At 44.5% G+C, this 18,415-nt stretch overlaps 1 protein-coding gene across 1 annotated transcript in view; it reads left to right on the plus strand.

Annotated features, from left to right (window-relative positions):
- Nucleotides 1–18,415, plus strand: part of CNTNAP2 (contactin associated protein 2) — a 1,356,273-nt gene that overhangs the window by 1,143,844 nt on the left and 194,014 nt on the right. The window lies entirely within an intron of this gene.

Here is an 18,415-nt window from a genome sequence, read left to right on the forward strand (position 1 = left end):
TATTTCAAATCAATACCTGTTTCCATGATGAAATATTAAATTTTGTTTACTAGAACACTGATGTTTTAGGAAATTAGCCATTTTTCCTCTGTTGAATGACAAGAGAGCAAGTCTGAAGGACTTTCCGGCTATGTGCCACCTTAGACCCCCTCTCTGAGTTTCTGGGGGTTAATTGATCAAGTCAGTCAACTGTGGCCGTCCCAGACCAAGCAAAACCAGACGTGACCTGGTTGCTGTTCATAGTCCTACCACCTATCACCCCACGCTAGAGCCTCACTGAGGATCAGATAATTTTAACCAGGGCCAGAGCCCCACGGTGTGTTACATAATTGTGTTGGAATGCTTTAAGAACATTAGAAAGTCACACACACACACAAAAAAAAAAAAAAAAAAACGGTAAAATTGCATGTCAACTCCTTCGGTGCAATGTGGGCAACTACAAACGTTTTAACTTAGTTAGCTTTGGAAGTAAGACTTGTTAACAAGCCATGTCATCAGGGGCCATGAAAGAGTCATCAATTCTGAAATAAAATGCTCCTCGACCCCAACTAGAACCCAGCCCCTTCCAAATCCTGTCTTCACGTTGTAGTTCTCAAAATTACGCATTACTTTTAAAATTCTTTTTTATTAAATAAATGTCAGATCCGCTGATTCCTGCTGAATATTGTGAGCAGATTTCACTTTATCGGTCCATCTCGTCCAGATTACCTAGGACAAGTTTTGTTTTCCTCAGCGCTGTCCATCTCAAGCATGCTGGTTAAATTCTACCTGGTTTTCATCATAACAGGTGACCCTAACTGACCTGAGTTTCTTATTTTTCTGAGCTTGTCCCTGGGTATAGAGGTCCAACTTTCTTTCTCTTCCTTTCTTTCCACAGACTATAGTTGTCTCCAGAAACTTTGGAGACCAAATAAAGTTGTAAATGGAAAGAGATAGGGGGAACATTTATTATGGTCTTAGAATTCTGATTTGTTTAAACAAGAACAGCTTATAGGAAGGGAGCAGCAGAGGGCTGAGACCAGAAATCAACAGAACAATTAAATTTAAGAGACAGGCAGAAAAAATAGCATCTCAGGAAGAAGACTGAAGGGGAACGGAGGGAATGATCACAGAAAAATCTAGGAGAGGGTGTCACCGGAGGAGAGAGTTCCATGAAATTCGCTGTATTTATTATTGTCAAGTAATATCAAGTGCCGTGTGTAAAATCAGGCTTTAAAAAAATGTTCTTTGAATTTAACAATTATGAAACCACTGGTGACCTGGGAAAGAAGCTTCAGAACAAACAGGAGGCTGTCACGATGAGTCAGCAGCTGCTTTTCAATTGATGAAAACAAGGAGGTCCATGTCCCAGTTTCTACTTTCCTGTCATCTCAGAGGTGGGCCTGATGCGCATTTCCCAGACACACGCTATTGTGCACCGGAATGCAACAACAGTGTTCTGCAAGAGATGTCCTCCCCAGGGGAGGTGCGGAGGGGGGGTTGGTTCCAGAAAGAAAATCAGTTCAGCAGCTGTGAAATCCTGGAGCCAGCTATCCCAAGACTGTTCTGACTTCCGCTCTCATAAGAAACTCTGTCCTGACCAAGTGCCCCCGCTTTCCCTCTTGAGTCTCCTATTTCATCTGTCTAATGAAGGAATTAGGTTTGTTGGTGTCCAGAATTTCCTCCAACTTCAGCCATTTGTGATCACGTGTTTAGAGGTGGGTCAAACCTGAAGGTCATCCTTCCCGCAGTGTCGTGCAGTTAACATGGGCTTTGAGTCCCATCTCTGCCACTAACCTGCTGAGGGACCACTGGCACGTTATTACTCAATATCGCCGTGTTAAATAGGGATACAGTTCCCACGTCTCACGGTGGACTGGATCCGTGCAGGAGAAGCGCTCTGGAGAATGCCTGGCATGAAGCCAGACTCATGAAGTATGAGTTACTTCTTTATCTTCGCTTTTACCTTTACTTTGTTAGCTCTTCCTCCACGTAACACTCAGCGCCCCCTACAGAACCTACTCCCAGCCGGCTCATTTCTTCGTTCCCAAAGCACTGACCTGATCTGTGATCACTTTAAGCCACACACCCTGAAGGCAAGTTCCCCTGCAGAAATGCCCCCCGACATCCAAAACCAGACTGCAGCTACTGTGCTTTTTACCTGCCACAGGGCCCCAGAGCCGGAGCAGCAAGCAGGGGCCCAGGAATGTTCTCAGCCGGCCAAGAAGCCAGCAAGTGGCCGTGTGAAAACATCACCCGGACGCTGGTGTCACAGCTGAGATTCATGGCGGAGAGCTCCTTCTCTGTTCTAGAAAGGAGAGGCTTTGACTCATCCTACAGCTGAAACAGACTGGAAGTCCTTCTTGGCTTTGCACACAGAGTAGGCTCTAAGGGAAGGCCAGGCTTGTGCCTCGTTTCTCAAAGTAACTGAAGAAACAGTGAGAACAGTCCCCCTCGCTCTGCATCTAGAATATAATTAAAAGCTGTCGTCGAAAGAGGATTAAGGCACAGGTGTTTAGGCAGTAATTCGCATTACTGTGAGAATTATTATTAAGGCTATGATTCTGCTTTAGTCAAAAAGTAACAAACTTAAACATGAAAAGTGACGTGGGAAGAAAGAAGCAGTTGCTGATATTTGTCTGCGAAACGCAGGAAATTTTCTCATGTTTTTGAGCCAGCATGAGCAACTAGCACATGACGAGCTTCTGGGATGGCCCAGCAGAGACACTTAAACCACATGGTGATCTGTAGCTTCGACCAGCCCAGGTGCTCAGACCTCCATCCTCCGTGGCAGCCAAAGGGCTGTATTTTTCTTAGGAGGCGGAGAATAGCAAACATGCTCAAGGTCATTATCTAGGCATGAGCAGTGCCAGGCTGGACTGAGCCAGAGTCCTCTTTGGCACAGAGACATCCGGGGAGCTGAGAGCCGTGGCAGCTGCTGCGGCAGTGTCAGGGCTAGGAGGGGGCAGGGTGGCCGCCGGGCCGGCAGCCTGCGGCCTGCAGCCAGCCCAGGGCATGGTCAGGGAGCTGGCGAGGATAAGCCACCGCGGAGAGCCAGGCAGGCTATTCAAGGCAGGTGGCTGGTGGAGGAGTGGGTTTGCAGCAAGCCAGACACCGGCCAGAGCATGAAACTGCTTGGCAGTTGTGTAAGGAGGAGGTCAGAGTTTGGGAGAGCAGGAGGCTGCTTCTGAAGATTCGGGAAGATTCAGTCTCAGAAGTGGCTCCTTGAGAACCCTAACTAATGACAAATGTCCAGGCTCAACTCACGAGACTCTGACCTCTTCTGAAATCTCTCTGGAGGTTAAAGATGTAGCCCAAAAGGAGCTAAAAACCCTTACTCGTTCCTTCAGGATCTTCTGTGCTCTGCAGCCTGCCTGCCTGGCTGGTGACACAAGAAGCATGAGCACTGTCCTGAGGACTCAGCAAACGGGAGCAGCGGAGCCTGCAGCCTCCTCTTCGTCCAGCACTTTGTCAGAAGACACCTCCTGAGCTGCCGCTTGAGTTCATGGACGAGTCGAGGTTTCTTAAATGGATTTAGAAGTGAATGAGGACAGAGCACGATGACCACTGTCTGAGCTACGCTTCGCTGGTGGCCCCGTAAAACAGCCCAACTTCCCCAAGCTCCATGATATAACTTGTTCGGTCAGCTGTTCCTCACCCCCTCTGTATTCCAGAATCATGAGTGCACCATTCCAGTGCCATCTGAAACGCAGTGTCATTGGGAGAGCAAAGCGAAAATCAGCATTTGGGTCTGCGAGGGAGAAAACTGGAATTCCAGGCAGAAAGTACCCCCGAATCTGCGTATGAATAGAATGGTTCTTTTTAGTATCCAAAAAGTTTAGAATAAAAAATATATGGTCCAAATAGCAGGAGTTAAAACAGAGAAAATATGTTGCTTGTTCCCGTTTCCTGCAAGCCAAGCCTGCCTCGGTAGCATCGACGTGAGTGCTGGCTGACGCGTCCTGGGCCACACTTCACGGTCAAGTGCGCCACACGCTTTATTCACCTCTTGTAAAGTAAATACTGTTACTAGTTTCTGCCTTATTGTCACAGGGAAGAAACTAAAGCTAAAGCTGAAGGTCAGTTAACAGCCCGAAGTCGTGCAGCTGGTAAGAGACAGAGCCGGGGCTGGATCCCTCCCAGCCTGATTCCAGAGACCCAGCTCCGAACAGTTCATCTTGTCAAAGCAAAAATGACACCCACCTTAAACAGGCAAGGAAGATGTCACTCGAGGTTACCGCAAAGGGGAGACAGGACAAAGCTCGGTTGGAGCTCAACTGCACTGGAACAGTGGAAGACGGGTGTTTTTTGTGTGTTGTTTTTTAACTGTGGTGAAATACATAAGGTGTGTTTTTCAGAGCTAGGGTAGGAGACACCATAGGCCATCTGTGTTTGCTAACAACTTTACCCAAAGAAAAAGTACACTGTCTCATATCTTCATGGCAGGAGGTCGTTTTACAGCTTGGAGTGAGGGGCCCACACTCCCTCAGAAACTGAGAGATGAAGGCGGTAGCTCCCTTGGCGTTTACATTTCAATGAGATGACTCCTGGGTTCCCAGAAAGACCTTCCTGCGTTGTAAAAGTGGCTAAAAGACTCTTGTGAAAAGATTTACATCTCAAAGGGGAAGACAAAGAATTTACAATTACCCGTCTTCTTAAGTAAATGTTTTAAGAAGAGGGAAGTCAAAAGTCCAGGGTCAGCAAGAAACCTGTCCATAAAGAAAGGGGGGGTAATCAGAAGGGGGAATGAAACATGAGAGACTATGGACTATGAGAAACAAACTGAGGGCTACAGAGGGGAGGGGGGTGGGGGAATGGGATAGACCGGTGATGGGTAGTAAGGAGGGCACGTATTGCATGGAGCACTGGGTGTTATACACAACTAATGAATCATCGAGCCTTACGTCGAAAACCGGGGATGTACTGTATGGTGACTAACATAATATAATAAAAAATCATTATTAATAAAAAAAAAAAAAAAAAAAAAGAAACCTGTCCTGTGTTGAGTCAAGCTGAGGGGAACGTTGCGGCCGTCTTCCTCAGTCTATGCCCCGTTCTCATCTGGGGTGATGATGGCGCCCACCAGGTATCTGGAAAAGTGTGGCGGCTCTGGAGTTGCTACGTCCAGAGACAGGCTGCAGGCAGAATTCCCGCGGTGCACAGGGGATGCATCCCAGCAAAGACTTGTGCGTGCGCCCCAGATGGCAGCAGGGCGCCCGTGAGGAAACACTGCTCTCCGTTACGGAGTCTAGAGTAGGAGACTAGGAGGTCAGGCCCAGCCTGAGTTGGCCCTGGCAAGTATTCTGTGCGTTACCAAGTCAAAATGCAAAAGATCAAGGCCGGCAGAAGACCACAGGCAGACACAGACACGAAGCTTTCGGATTTAGAAGACGAACAGAAGCAGTCTTGGTGGGGAATGAGCCGCCCTAACCTGAGCGTCTTCGTGATACAAAAATTAGCTGTTTTTTCTTTTTTACTTACTTTGGTAAACCCTTTGCAAGGGTTGTCAAAGGCAATACAGATCTCTCTAGAACCCACGGATGTCTAGAAAACATCCAGAATTCTGATCTTCTGTCAGTGATCTGCCAGTGTACTGATCCCAAGTCCATCTCTCCGATGTAAAGCAAAGCCAACCAGAGGCATCAAGTTGGCCGCAAGGAAAGAGTTTCTTCAAGAGGCAGCCAAATGAGGAGATATGAGGAGACAAGCCTCAAATCCAGCTCCAAAGGGGGAGGCAACACATTTTTATAATCGGAGGGGTTGAGATTACCACACATTGAGGGAAAGGGCAGGGCAATTTAGGACTATTCATGAGGAAAGACAGGGCATGTGCACTGAGCGACATACATGTAACATGCATCCCATGTTCAGCATGGGGTGGAGACTTAACATCAGAATGAGGCAAAATTCAGCCCCTGGCTCTGTTGCCTGGTGAACTGGGGAGACCCCAAGCCCTGAGGCCTTGCCCAAGCCTGTCCCAAAGATGTCGCCAAAGACTCGTGGTCTTGTCACGAGAAAGAATTCAAGGACACCCAACACAGTGGACCAGCGACACAAGTGGGAAAATTTAATGAAGTGAAAGTACGCTACCAAGATGTAAGCACGTGTGAGCTCCAAGGAGCGAGCTGGGTGCCCTGGGTTTCTGTCTTTTATTGACATTAGTTAACTAGGGAGTGGAATATTCATTCCTTGGGGCGGGGATTTCTTGGAAGCAATTTTGTGCCTTTTCTTCCTGATTTGGTCAGGGGTTTCTGGTCATGGCACCCACCATCTTCGACCTGCCTGGTTTGATCCAGCTTCTTGTGGAGGTGCTGCCAGGACAGGCCTCTGACTTCCCCCACGGCTGGCCTCCAGGTGTCCTGTTAGAACCTAAGTAATCCCAACTCTAACAACGTCAGGAGGTTATCTCAGGACAAAGAGAAGGAGCTATGGGCATGCTGGAATAGCCAGTATAAACGAGATGGGGTCTTAGGCTCATTATCTCAAGTAAGGAAAGCAGGGCTTTGGCTGACCTTGAGTCTAGGGTTTCAACTTCATTAAACCTACGGGGCACGGTTTCACCAGCAGCACTCACCCACCATCCTTCATGAGATACTTTCTTCTTTTGGATTCCATGGCAGTGTACTCACCCGCTTTTCCTCCCACCTTTTGCTTGCCGTGACTTAGTCTTTCCTGTGAGTTCTCTTCCTCTCCGTGACCACTAGATGTTGAAGCGTCGTAGAACCTTCCTCTCTTCTCCATCCATCCATTTCCCCAGGTGATCTTATCCAGTCCAGTGGCATCCAATACTATCTATGGACCAATGACTCTTAAATCGAAATCTCCAAGCTTCACTTCTCTCAGGAATTCTGCATCCATTTATCCAACTGTCTACTTAGCATCTCAGCTTGGATGTCTAATGGGCATCTCAGAGAAAACATGGCAGGTTCTTGATGCCTACCCCAAACCTGTTCTTCCACCAACCTTCCCAACTCAGGAAATGACATCACCACCTACCCATTTTTGCTTGAGCCCAAAATTTGAAATTACCCTCGATTCTTCTCTTTCCCTCATCACTGCCCATCAGTAGTAGGTCTTATGACTCTACCTCCAGACTGTGCCCGAGGTGGGTCCAGTGCTCTCCATTACTGCGAGTCCTACCCGAGTCAAAGCCACAGTGGTTTCTTGCTTGCACCGTTGCAGCAAGTCTCCTAGCTGGTCTCCACAGTTTTGGCCTGTGCCGCGGACACACCAGGCTTATTCCCGCTCTAGAGCACTTGCTCTGGCTGTTGCCTCTGCCTAAAATACCTCCGAAGACACTGAAGAGGCCATCTCCTTCTTGTGCTTCATGCCTCAGCCTCAGCTGCCTTCTCAGGGAGGCCTTCTCTGGCCACTCAATGTGACGTAACCAGTCACTTCCCATTTTACATTCTCCTTAGAACTTGTGATATTTTCATTTCTTTTTGCATCCTTCTCCTAGAAGATAGGCTACATGATGACAGAGACCTAGAATAATGCTGCAGTGGAAGCCCAATGAATATTTGCTGAGTATATAGTGAACTGAGTAAGTGAATGGTATAGTGTTTGTTACTTCTCAGAGTGAATAGTCATATCGCCATCTTTGGAAATACCTTTTTTCACTGGGTACTACAGAATGAAATCAAGCATGACAGAAGCCAAAAAAAAAAAGAGGAGACAGAGTCTCAGAATGTTATGAAGGATAGCATCTCAGAGCAGTGTAGGCCCTAAATATAGCTTTCAGGCTCCTTTCCAGTTGAGGCCTTGCCTGTCTGGCAGTAGCTGAGATGCTAGCTAGGACCCCGATACAAAGAGCTTCTCCCTCAACCCTTATAACTGGTCCCCTGGTTCTCCCCCAGACAGCGATAAGTCATGCTGCTGTGGTTGGAAACCACAGTCATTGGTAAAAATAATAAAATAAAATGATTTGCTAGGTAAGATCTTGTATAAATATCACGAGATGAAATCAGTCAACTATCTCCAAAGCAAAAGGGCAAATAGAACACAGAAGCTGCTCATGGGCCCTCACAGCGGCTCACCGTGAGGGTCACCGACACTTACTCTTGTCTTGATACCACCACCTTCCACCAAGCTCCGCCTGGAGGCCACGTCTGAGTTTCTGTTCCTCTCAGTAGTATTGCTTCTGCCCCACCACACCACAGGTGAAGTCACCCACTAGTAGCCGCCCTATGTTTTCCTACCCTGACCCTTTAGTGGGCAAATCTTACTAGCTTTTACAATCCCGGCTCTCAATCTTACAGTTTGAGTTTTAACATATTAAGTGAGTTGTGATCGCCACTATTTTTACCTCATTTTCTTACGCTCCCACCATAAACAGATGGACAGTGTACTCTTAACCTCTTCTGGAACTTCACAAGGTAGCCGGTTAACGGCCTATTTCCAGGTGCTGAGCCACTTTCCTCAGGCAGAGGTCATGCGTGTGGACGATTTTAGAGAGATTCTGGACCCAAGAAAAGAGCCAATCTTATTGTTCACCTTCTGTATGCAATAGCTCACGTGCCTCCTTCAAGGACTCTGTGGTCTTCATCCCAATGTTCTCATGACCACCGGTGCAGTCTGGTCTAACGGAAAGGCACCAGCTTTGCCATCAGTGGAAGATTTTTTCCAACAGATTTACAATTTCACATATACGTTGTTGATGAGAATAAACGGCAACTGTCACACAGAAAAAGATTGTAATAAAAGAAATTAGTATCATGTCACGAATATTGGGGAAGAGATGGGCACTCGCAGCCCCACCACGCCCCACCCCCGGCGATTCCCTGAGGACACAAGACAACACCTCAGTTCACTAGCCTAAGCGAGCACAGTTGCCCCATAAATGCCTCATTCTCCCCTCCCTTCCTCCATCAGCCCCGCTGTCCAGGTCCCACCAGGCAGGATCGCGAGGGGCCCACTCTTCACTTCCTGGTCCCATTGTCACATCCTGGCGGTGTTCCTTGTTCATATTAATTTCACTTTCTTATGTTTCATCTTTCTTGCCGATTCTCAAGTCCATTCTCTCCCCATCACTGGCACCCACTCAAGTGTATTTTATGTATGGCCTCCCAGCCCCACTCTCTATATATCTGTTCAAAATATATGTATGTTCTGGAAACTTCAGAGTATTGCCTTTCGTGTGTCATAATTTATATAAATGGTATTGTACTACAAATCTCATCTGTTTCTTGCTCTTTCACTCAGCCTATGTTTTTAAGATGTATTTGTATAGCTCTGTGAATACTGCGTATATAGTGTTCCATTACGTGTGCACCGACGCTTTATTTATTCCATCGCCTAAAGATGAACACCTGCATTCCCCGAACTCTGCTACCACAACCATTCCGTGAATGTTTATGCACGGCTCCCTGTTGTTCGAGGGTTCCTTCTGTGTGTGTGTGTGTGTGTGTGTGTGTGTGTCCAGGAGAATTACTGAATCCTAGCGGTATATACATAATTTCAGCAAGTACCGCTTATCTCATCAGTTTCTCAGTGTAGACTTCAAGCTTTATTGATTGAATTCTCTATTTCTGTCAATAATCTATCATTGGTAGCTCTGTATAATTTGAGGCCATTTGACTAGTTAAATGTGTCCATGACCTTTTCGATGTATTGTATCTTTATTCCTTATGACGTTTTCCATCCCTCAGCTTTATCTCTGCTCTTCAAACTACTGCGGTGTCCGCATTGTCATAATTTATATAAATATATATATGGGAAATAAGAGTAGGTAAAGAGAAAAACTTAGTAAATGCGGTATTTTCCTGGTGTTTTGTACAGGTGTTTGTACCCTTTTATTTAAAAGTATCTCAGATATCCTAATGCTGAATCTCGTAAAAATCTAATTTGAGAATCTCTGTCTTTTTCTTCATTTATTGTAGCGAGGGGTATTTCAGGGACGATTTCTGCCAACCTACCTACGTTTTTCCATCTACTGTGTCTCGTTTACTTGTTTGCCCGCCCACTCACCCCCATCTACTTTACATTGATTGAACTGAACATTACTCTACTGATCTGAAAGTTATACGTTGTACTTCCGTTCCTCTGGCAGCCATTCCTAACTTATTAAGACCTCAGACTTACGCTTTTTTTTCTCTATCATCCACAAAAACAAATCAGTATCTCTGCTGTGAATGAGACAAAAGACCAAGAACACTCTGACCTCCTTCCCCACCTTACTGCCTGCTGTGGTGATAGCATTTATAGTTTTAATTGCGGAATCTTATCAGCATACTTATTTTAATTGCATTTACTAAGTTTTTCTCTTCACCTACTCTTATTTCCCGTATCTTATTACCTCTTGGATTCATTTCCCTTTGTAGTCGAGGGCAGTTTTGTCCTTATTACCTCTTGGATTCATTTCCCTTTGTAGTCGAGGGCAGTTTTGTCCTTATTACCTCTTGGATTCATTTCCCTTTGTAGTCGAGGGCAGTTTTGTCTACGAAGACTGCGTAGGTGGACCCTTCCAAGACTCACGTGCTTACAAATATCTGCACGGTCGCTGGGTTTAAATCAGCGCCCTGAAGATACGGTCTTTTATCGGCCATGTTGCTACTGAGAAGTTAGATGTGACTTACGTCCGCATTACTGAGCTGCTCTTTCTTCTCTGGTGTTTCTTACCTGAAATGCAGCACTCCTCGCCTTTTGGGGGCCAGCCTGTTAAAGCCTGTGTCCCTCTTCTCAGAATGATGTTTTATATGAACAACATAAAATAACAAATTATAAAAGAAACCAAATATATTGCAATTAAGTTATCAAACATTTAAAACAGCAAATTAGTGATAATAGAGTGATACAAACGCTATAAATAACAAGACCTAGCTAGCATCAGATCTGATAACTACCTTAAGTTCAACTTCATCATGACCATAAATGATATTTCAAAAAATCTGTAACGTAATAGGAATATATCTATGATTTTCTATCAGCAGCAGTGACACAGATATTGCTAATCCTGCTGTGATTTTCCCTGCAGTCCTAATTGAAGAAAATGCTAAATTTCATTTAGAGGCTAGTGAAAATTTTTAACATGGAGGGTGTTTCGCATCCCATTCTCCAGCCTCCAGACTCCTGTAGATGAACACCTGAGGTTTGGGGCCTAGAGTAAGGACCACAGCTATAGGTATGGGTATGGGGGGTTTTCTTATCTACTCTGTTTACTATTTTAGGAGCCTCTTCATTCTGAAGGCTAATATTTATTCTAGAATATTCTGAGTCACTATTTCTTCAAATGTTCCTTCCCCAGAGTTAGTCTCTTCTTATGAAGTTATTAACTTTAGTTCTTAACTTTTCCTTCATTCTTTTACCCCCTTTAGCCTTTCCTGTTGCCTCTGGCGAGGGTTTACTGACCCAATATTTCAACTCCCTAAAATGTTCTTCTGCTCTATCTGGTCTGTTCAATCCCTCCCTGGAAATCTTTATTTCAACAATTACAGTTTTTTAATTCTCAACATCTCCCACCTTCTTCATGAGAGTTTGTCATCACCCCGTGTTTCCAGTGTCACAGAGGAATCATTATGCTAATCTCTCTGCAGTTTCATGTCTGCCCAATAATGAAGATGCTGATTATCTTGGGTCCTGTGTGCCTGCTCCCCACAGTTCCGCCCCTCCTGACACAGGAGTCCTTCGTTTGTTGTGTTGGCTTTCCTCAGAGGCCTTGCCACTTTTCCATACAAGCTCCTGTTCATTCCCTTGAGATTACAAGACGCAGTCTCCGTGTTGTCTGCTGAGGGGAGAAGCTAACGCTCAGGCCCTGGGCTGTGCTCCTCCAGGAGAGTTAATGGTGAGGAGAAAACTCTCATCTCGGGTGTGGAACGGCTAGTTCCCACCTGCCTCAACCCCTTCCTGTTCCCACCTCCACGTGTCTCTCACGTCCCCACACACAACTTCAAAATGCCTCCCTCCCAGCCAGGCAGGGGCAGCCAGCTTGTGCTGTAACCGATTGTTAAACCAGCAGTGTATCTTTACTCACTAAAGCTGTTCTCCCCCTCCCCATTCCCTCACTGCTACACCAACAGGTCCGTCTCCAAATAATCAGATCATATAGCCTTTCACTGTTTTCCTGTTTTCCTTGACCTCCCGGTATTATTTAACATTCATAACTGTGCCCTCCTTGCAAGCCTGACCTCACAACACACCCTGTTCTGTTCTCAGCCTCCCTGCTAGCTCCTCTCCATCCCTCCTCTCCATTGCCAAGCTCCTCTTCTTTTCCTCCACCCTCGTGTCTTGGAACGCTCATACATTCTGCTAGGCGGGGGTGCTCGGAGCCATGCTGATCCCTCCCAGACCCATAATCCATCCTTGACCTGGGACTGACAGCTGCAAAGGCTTGTTTGAATCTGTAGTCTGAGCGTGGGAGAACGAGGTGACAGGTGGAGGCAGCACTGGGGTTCTTGACTCTGGATGAAGGAGACTGGATCGGTTTGTTGTATAATAAAGACTTGAAGACAGATAACGAAGACTGAGAGAGAGGTGAATCAGCCTGGGTCAGGTTCCGGGTCTCCTGTGGTGTGTGTGTGTGTGTGTGTCAGAGAGAGAGAGAACGTAGGATACGTTAAAACCAACAGAAAGAAGATGCTTATTTTGCTCCAAAGATGAACAGTAGATACCAGTGGGACACATAATAAGAACAATAACATACAGATATTTGTAAAAGAAATATTTAGATAGAGTTCCCAGCTGATTTGAAATTTGTGTTTGCGGTAAAATCTGCTGAAGTGACTCTTTGTACTTTAACGTTTGGATCTGGCTGGGATGTAGTGGTTTAGCACTGTCTTCTCTGTCCCCACTTCTGTGGGGAACCGTGAGACTCCCCTCCGAGAGCCACCTCTGGAGTAGCACCCTCTCACCAGGTGGAGGGGATGACGGACCACCCACCATCCAGGGCTAAGGCCCGTAGCTGCTTTGATGCTAAAGTTGCAGTTAAGCTTTTGCACCAAGAAAAAAAATATCATTTCAGTAATGGCATCAAAGAAGTGTCTCCTCTCTGTTGACCTCGAGATCGGTTTGGGCATCTGTATCCCTGGCTCTGAACAGCCATCCTTGTGGCTTCAGGGACAGGATTCTGCCAAGTGGTGAATGACTTAGCTCAGATATTAATCATTCTGTCAGCATTTTCCATTTTAAGTACAGCAATGCCTAGAAACATATTATATGTCAGAGAAGAGTCTCAATGATGCAATCCCCAAAAATCAAGATGGCAGCTATAGCAAGAGTGCAGGCTTAATAGCCCGATAGCCTGGGAGGTAATTATGGCCAATGGCCACTTCCTGGCTGTGGAAAACTGGGCAAATCCACTCTCTTGGTCTGTTTCTTCACCTGTAAAGGGAAGATAATATAATAATTATCTCTGAGAGTTAGAACATGTAGAGTTTGGAACAATCCCTGGTACAGCTAGGATTCAATTAATACTAGCTTTTGAAATAGCTAGTAATTGATTATGCTTGCCCTGCCACCATGGCATCCAGAATGAATTCAGACCTCCTAACATCATGCCCATCCCAGAGCAATTCACGTTGAGATGCATAGGAGTGTTCTGTGCTATCAGAAAACCCAGTATTCCCTCAGCCTCTATTTTGAAGTCTACTTCTAGTTTAAGTAGTTTGGACTCACAGATTCTGCATGTCCTTTGCTCTGAGGACATAAGAAAATCCATGCAGTGATAATGAACTTTAAAAAAAATCTATTCTATTGAATGAAGTTATGAATGAGCACTCATGAGCATTATCTGAGAAAGCAATTCTCCAAACCCCAACTCTCTGAGTATGTAAAAGTTTTTTCATATATGCCCTCCAATATCTAGCTGACATAGGCAACCCTCATCAGTACTTGTCAGTCATTCAGCTGCACTGAATAATGTGATCCAACATCCTTTAACTCCCTCCACTACTGAAAAATCATCGTGTTTGCCCGCTCACCTGCACAGGCCAGGAATGGTCGGGGTGGGTCACCTGGACACAGATGAGTCACAGTTCTCTTTCCCACCAGTCTTTTATACCATCAGAGGCTTAGAGCCTTCATGCCAGCTCGTAGCTCCCCAAATCCAGATACGGTCCCACACAGCAGACGAGAGAGAGAGAAAACACCCATCCTAATCCCATACCTTCCAGGAAAATAATGCAATTAAAAGGGCGTGGTCTCAGGCAGGCCTGGACCAGCCCACGCTCGATGTCAACCCTTCACTCACTATATTAGCCTGCTCAGGCGCCATAACAAAATACCATCAAGGGAAATCTACTTCTCACAGTTCTGGAAGCCAGAAGTCCGTGATCAAGATGCCAGGGTTGGTTTCTCCTGAGGCCACGCTCCTAGCCTTGTAGACTGCTGCTTCTTGCTGTGACCTCACATGGCTGTTTTTCTGTGTGCACACATCCCTGGGGTCTCTTCCTCTTCTTATGAAGAACACAAGTCCTATTACATTAGAGCCCACCCTCATGACTTCGTTTAACCTCAGTTACCTCTTCAAAGGCCTTATATGCAGTCACGCTATATATAAGGGGGGTTAGTCTTCAACATGGGAATTTGGGGGCAACACATGCATTCCATAACACTCATGATACCTCCGGGACACGAGTACACTCGGCCGTATTTAATTTATTCCAAGTCTGTACTTCTGTAGAATTTTGTTGATAACAACTAATAGTAATAATGACAGCTACCGTTAACTGAGCATTACCGCAAAGAGATGTATTATCACCTATTACAAGGTCATATTGTTGTGCTAATTTCACACACAAGGAGACTGAGGCTTGAGAGAAGCTGGGAAGATCAAACAGGCAGTGAGCAGCAAAGCCAATATACAGAAATAGATCTTTGTGACCACCACTCATGCTCTCGTCACCCCTGTTCACGGCCTCTCGTGGGTCACGCTGCGTCTAGCACCATAGTGTACTGTTAGGACATTTGCACTCTCCTCTGCCTTTTTAGCCCTGCCTTTCCCAGCACCTGGCACACTTGAACTGGTCAGTGGCTTTGCGTTTCTGAGCACCCTGCCGCAACTTCCCCTCTTACTCCTCCTGCCTCCCCCACCTGCCTCCCCCACCTGCCGGCAGCTCCTCCTTGCCTCTTTATCCTGAAGCCCTCTTCTCAGGGATATGATCTTGGATACTCTTTCCGTCAGCCTTTCAGTGGGATCTATCCTATGACCGCCCCCACACCACTCCCACTCCTGATCCCACCCCCGCCTGACTTCTTCTCAGGGTGGATATTACCATCTAACACAGGATGGACTTCACCTGCTTATTGAGTTTATTATTAAATTCTCCCTTCCCCTCTGCAAGAATATAAGCTCTACACAGGCAAAGACTCTCTAAAAACCTTCTAAACATCTAGACGAGGTCTGGCTCATAGCAGACATGAAATAATTATTGAAAGGATACATTAGATTTCACATGTGTAAGCTTTGGTGTGATTCCTTTCTGTGGTGATGAGTGGTCAGTCTCTCTGGGCAAAGGTGCCCTGGAATTCCACTTAGCTCCTTAGAAAATGAGTAAGCTCTGAGTTTGAGGACACTGTATGTTTTAGGAGTCCTCTAGATCATTATTTTCACCTGCTTTGTTTAATTTAATACCTGATCCTTTTGCCCCAATCTTCTGTGCATTTGGTGGTTGTATTATTCATTATGGGTAGATACAGCCTTTTCGTAATTAATCTTTAATTGCAATACTTGAAGAGCGTTTCCCATGAAAAATGATTTACAAATGAAACCCACATCTCACCCTGGATAATTATCACGGGTCTGACTAATGTGTGTGAAGCCCTGCATGGCAGGGGGCTCTCTCCAATGACAGTGTGTTGATTTTTTAATTAACAAAGGTGAAGTAGCATTTTTGCTTGCAGACCTACAATTTAAACTTATGACATTTGTCACCAAGAAGGATTTCTATAGAGCACATAAGTTGAACTCAAGTAATTATCACCGGTCCTAGTGCATTAACATCTTTTGCATAACATAATGACCATTTTCAGGACAAAAGATTTTTCTTCATATCGACTAAATCAGTAAAAGTACTTTCCAGCTCACTGACCCATTTAATAACTCAGGGGCCACCTAAGTAAGAAAAGAGCATAATTTATTTAGCTTTCTTTTATAGAGAGAGAAATGAAACGCCATTCACCTGCTTTATAAATTAAGAAAAGGGAATACAAAACTTTATTTAATGAATGCAACAACTAAAAATTAGACCACAGTCATATTTTATGGTCAATTAACAGACGGAGTGGGGAGGGGAGAGGTCAGGCAACTGTGCAAAGAAGTAGATTTAGGAGAAATTGAGAGTAATTTACTGAAATACAGAGATGGAGACACAGAAGCACAGAGGGAAAGGTTGTACATCATGAACCAGACTAATTTAGAGCTGGAAGGAGCCGGAGACAGAATCTAGTTTAAACCCCTTTTATATGGATAGGAAAACCTGATGCTGAGGGAGATGAAGGGCCTTGAGGAAAGTCACACAACTAACCCCCAACAGCCACCAGTGCTGACAGGGAGAGATATACAGACCCAGAGGCAAGAAGGAAGACTGATGGGTGTAGAGCCTCTGGAAGACCAAGACCAGAAAGAATCAAAGAGCCAGAAAAATCTACCCCCTCTATCCCCTTGTGGAATGAGGCCGATATACATAAATGATGAAGTGCATACACGTATCCGTTTGCCTTAATGATATAATAAAAATATGATCTAACCTCGATTTATTTGCTCTGCCAATTGGACCTTTTAAAATCTTCAGGTTTTTTTGTCTTATTAACATTTACTTAGTCTTTTAAAAATCTCTTCTTCAAACTCTCAACTATTAGTGAGACTCATTCAGTATAAGTTATTTTTAAATTAAAATACATTCCAGGGACACCTGGTGGCTCAGTCAGTTAAGCGGCTGCCGTGTAACTGCAGCTTCATGATCTCAGGGTCCTGGGATCCAGCCTGCTCAGCGGGGAGTCTGCTTCTCCCTCTGCCTCTGCCCCTGCCCCTGCTATTGCATGCACTCTCTCTCTCTCATAAATAAATAAAATCTTTAAAAAATAAAATAAAATCATTCCAGATAGATTAAAGATTACAATGTTAAGAGAAGTGAAATCATAAAAGTGCTAGAAGAAAATATAGTTGAGTAATGATATTATTTTGGATTAGGTTTATTACATTATTTTTAGATTGGGCTTTATTAACTTAATACTACAGGCACAAATCATAAAAATAAGAAAGATGGATGTGACTACAAAAACATTCATAGAGAAACAGAAACACCATGTGTAAGTTAAAGACACAGACTGGAAGGATATCATTGCGAAATGTGTAACAAAGAGCTAAAGCCCAAAATATTGTTATCGTTCAATAAGATATATATCCTCTCCTATTCCCCCAAAAAAGCAAAGCACATGAAGAAACAAAAACTAAGAATGGGAAAAACATAAAAATTATTCAATTCACAGTGTTTGAAGCCATGCAGATTAAAACAATAAACTCTTTTTTCTCTCTAGCCTATAAATTCAAAGGGTTTCTGCCTAGTATTCGAATTGGTGTGGAGAAGGTGGGAATCGCATACTCTACCAGTGAAATACAAATTGACAGATTCTTAGAGGAAAATGTATTTCAAATGCTTTAAAAATGTATATGCTTTTTGTCCAGCAATTGCACTTCTAAGAATTAATTCTAAGGAAATACTAAACAAGTGGCAAAGGTTTTCTACAAGGATATTTATTAGAGTGTCCTATAAAATGAAAATTGGACTAAGCTTAAAGGCCCAATGGTAATGGGCTGGCAAAGAAGTTACAGAGCATTCACAGAACGGGAAGTTTTGCAGATATTAACCAAGATACTCCACTTGTACATTTATTGCTTGGAAAGCGTTTTATGATAAATTGAGTGCAAAAAGCAGATTTCAAAACAGTGTGTATATCGTCATCCCATTTCTTCTTTTGTTTTATTTTTTTACACATTTATATGTTCATAGATAAAAGTACAAAAAGCAGGGCACCTGGGTGGCTCCGTCAGTTAAACGTCCGCCTTCGGCTCAAGTCACGATCCTGGGGTGCTGGGGTGGGGCCCTAGGTCATTGGGCTCCTTGCCCAGTGGTGAGTCGGCTTCTCCCTTTCCCTCTGCCTGCTGTGCCCCCTGCTTGTACTCTCTCTCTCTCTCTGTCAAATAAATAAATAAAATCTTTTTTTAAAAAGTAGGAAACGCCGTTTGCTGAAAGTAAAAGTAGTTATATCTGCGTAGCATTAGAGATTCTCTTTCATTTTCAGTGTGTGTTTATTTCCACAGTGAAAAACTATTATATTTGTAATAGGGAAAAGGAGCAAGCAGGGGATATCTTAAAAAAATGATTTAAAAATTTCAGCATATTTTGATAGGATATAATTGTCTTAATTGACTGATGACAAGAATGTGAAGGGCTGGGGGTTTATTGCACAAAAGCCCCTTTGGAAAGCCCTTATTGCAAGAGCT

This window comes from Ursus arctos, unplaced genomic scaffold (genome assembly GCF_023065955.2).
Source record: "Ursus arctos isolate Adak ecotype North America unplaced genomic scaffold, UrsArc2.0 scaffold_3, whole genome shotgun sequence".
Lineage (NCBI taxonomy): Eukaryota > Metazoa > Chordata > Mammalia > Carnivora > Ursidae > Ursus > Ursus arctos.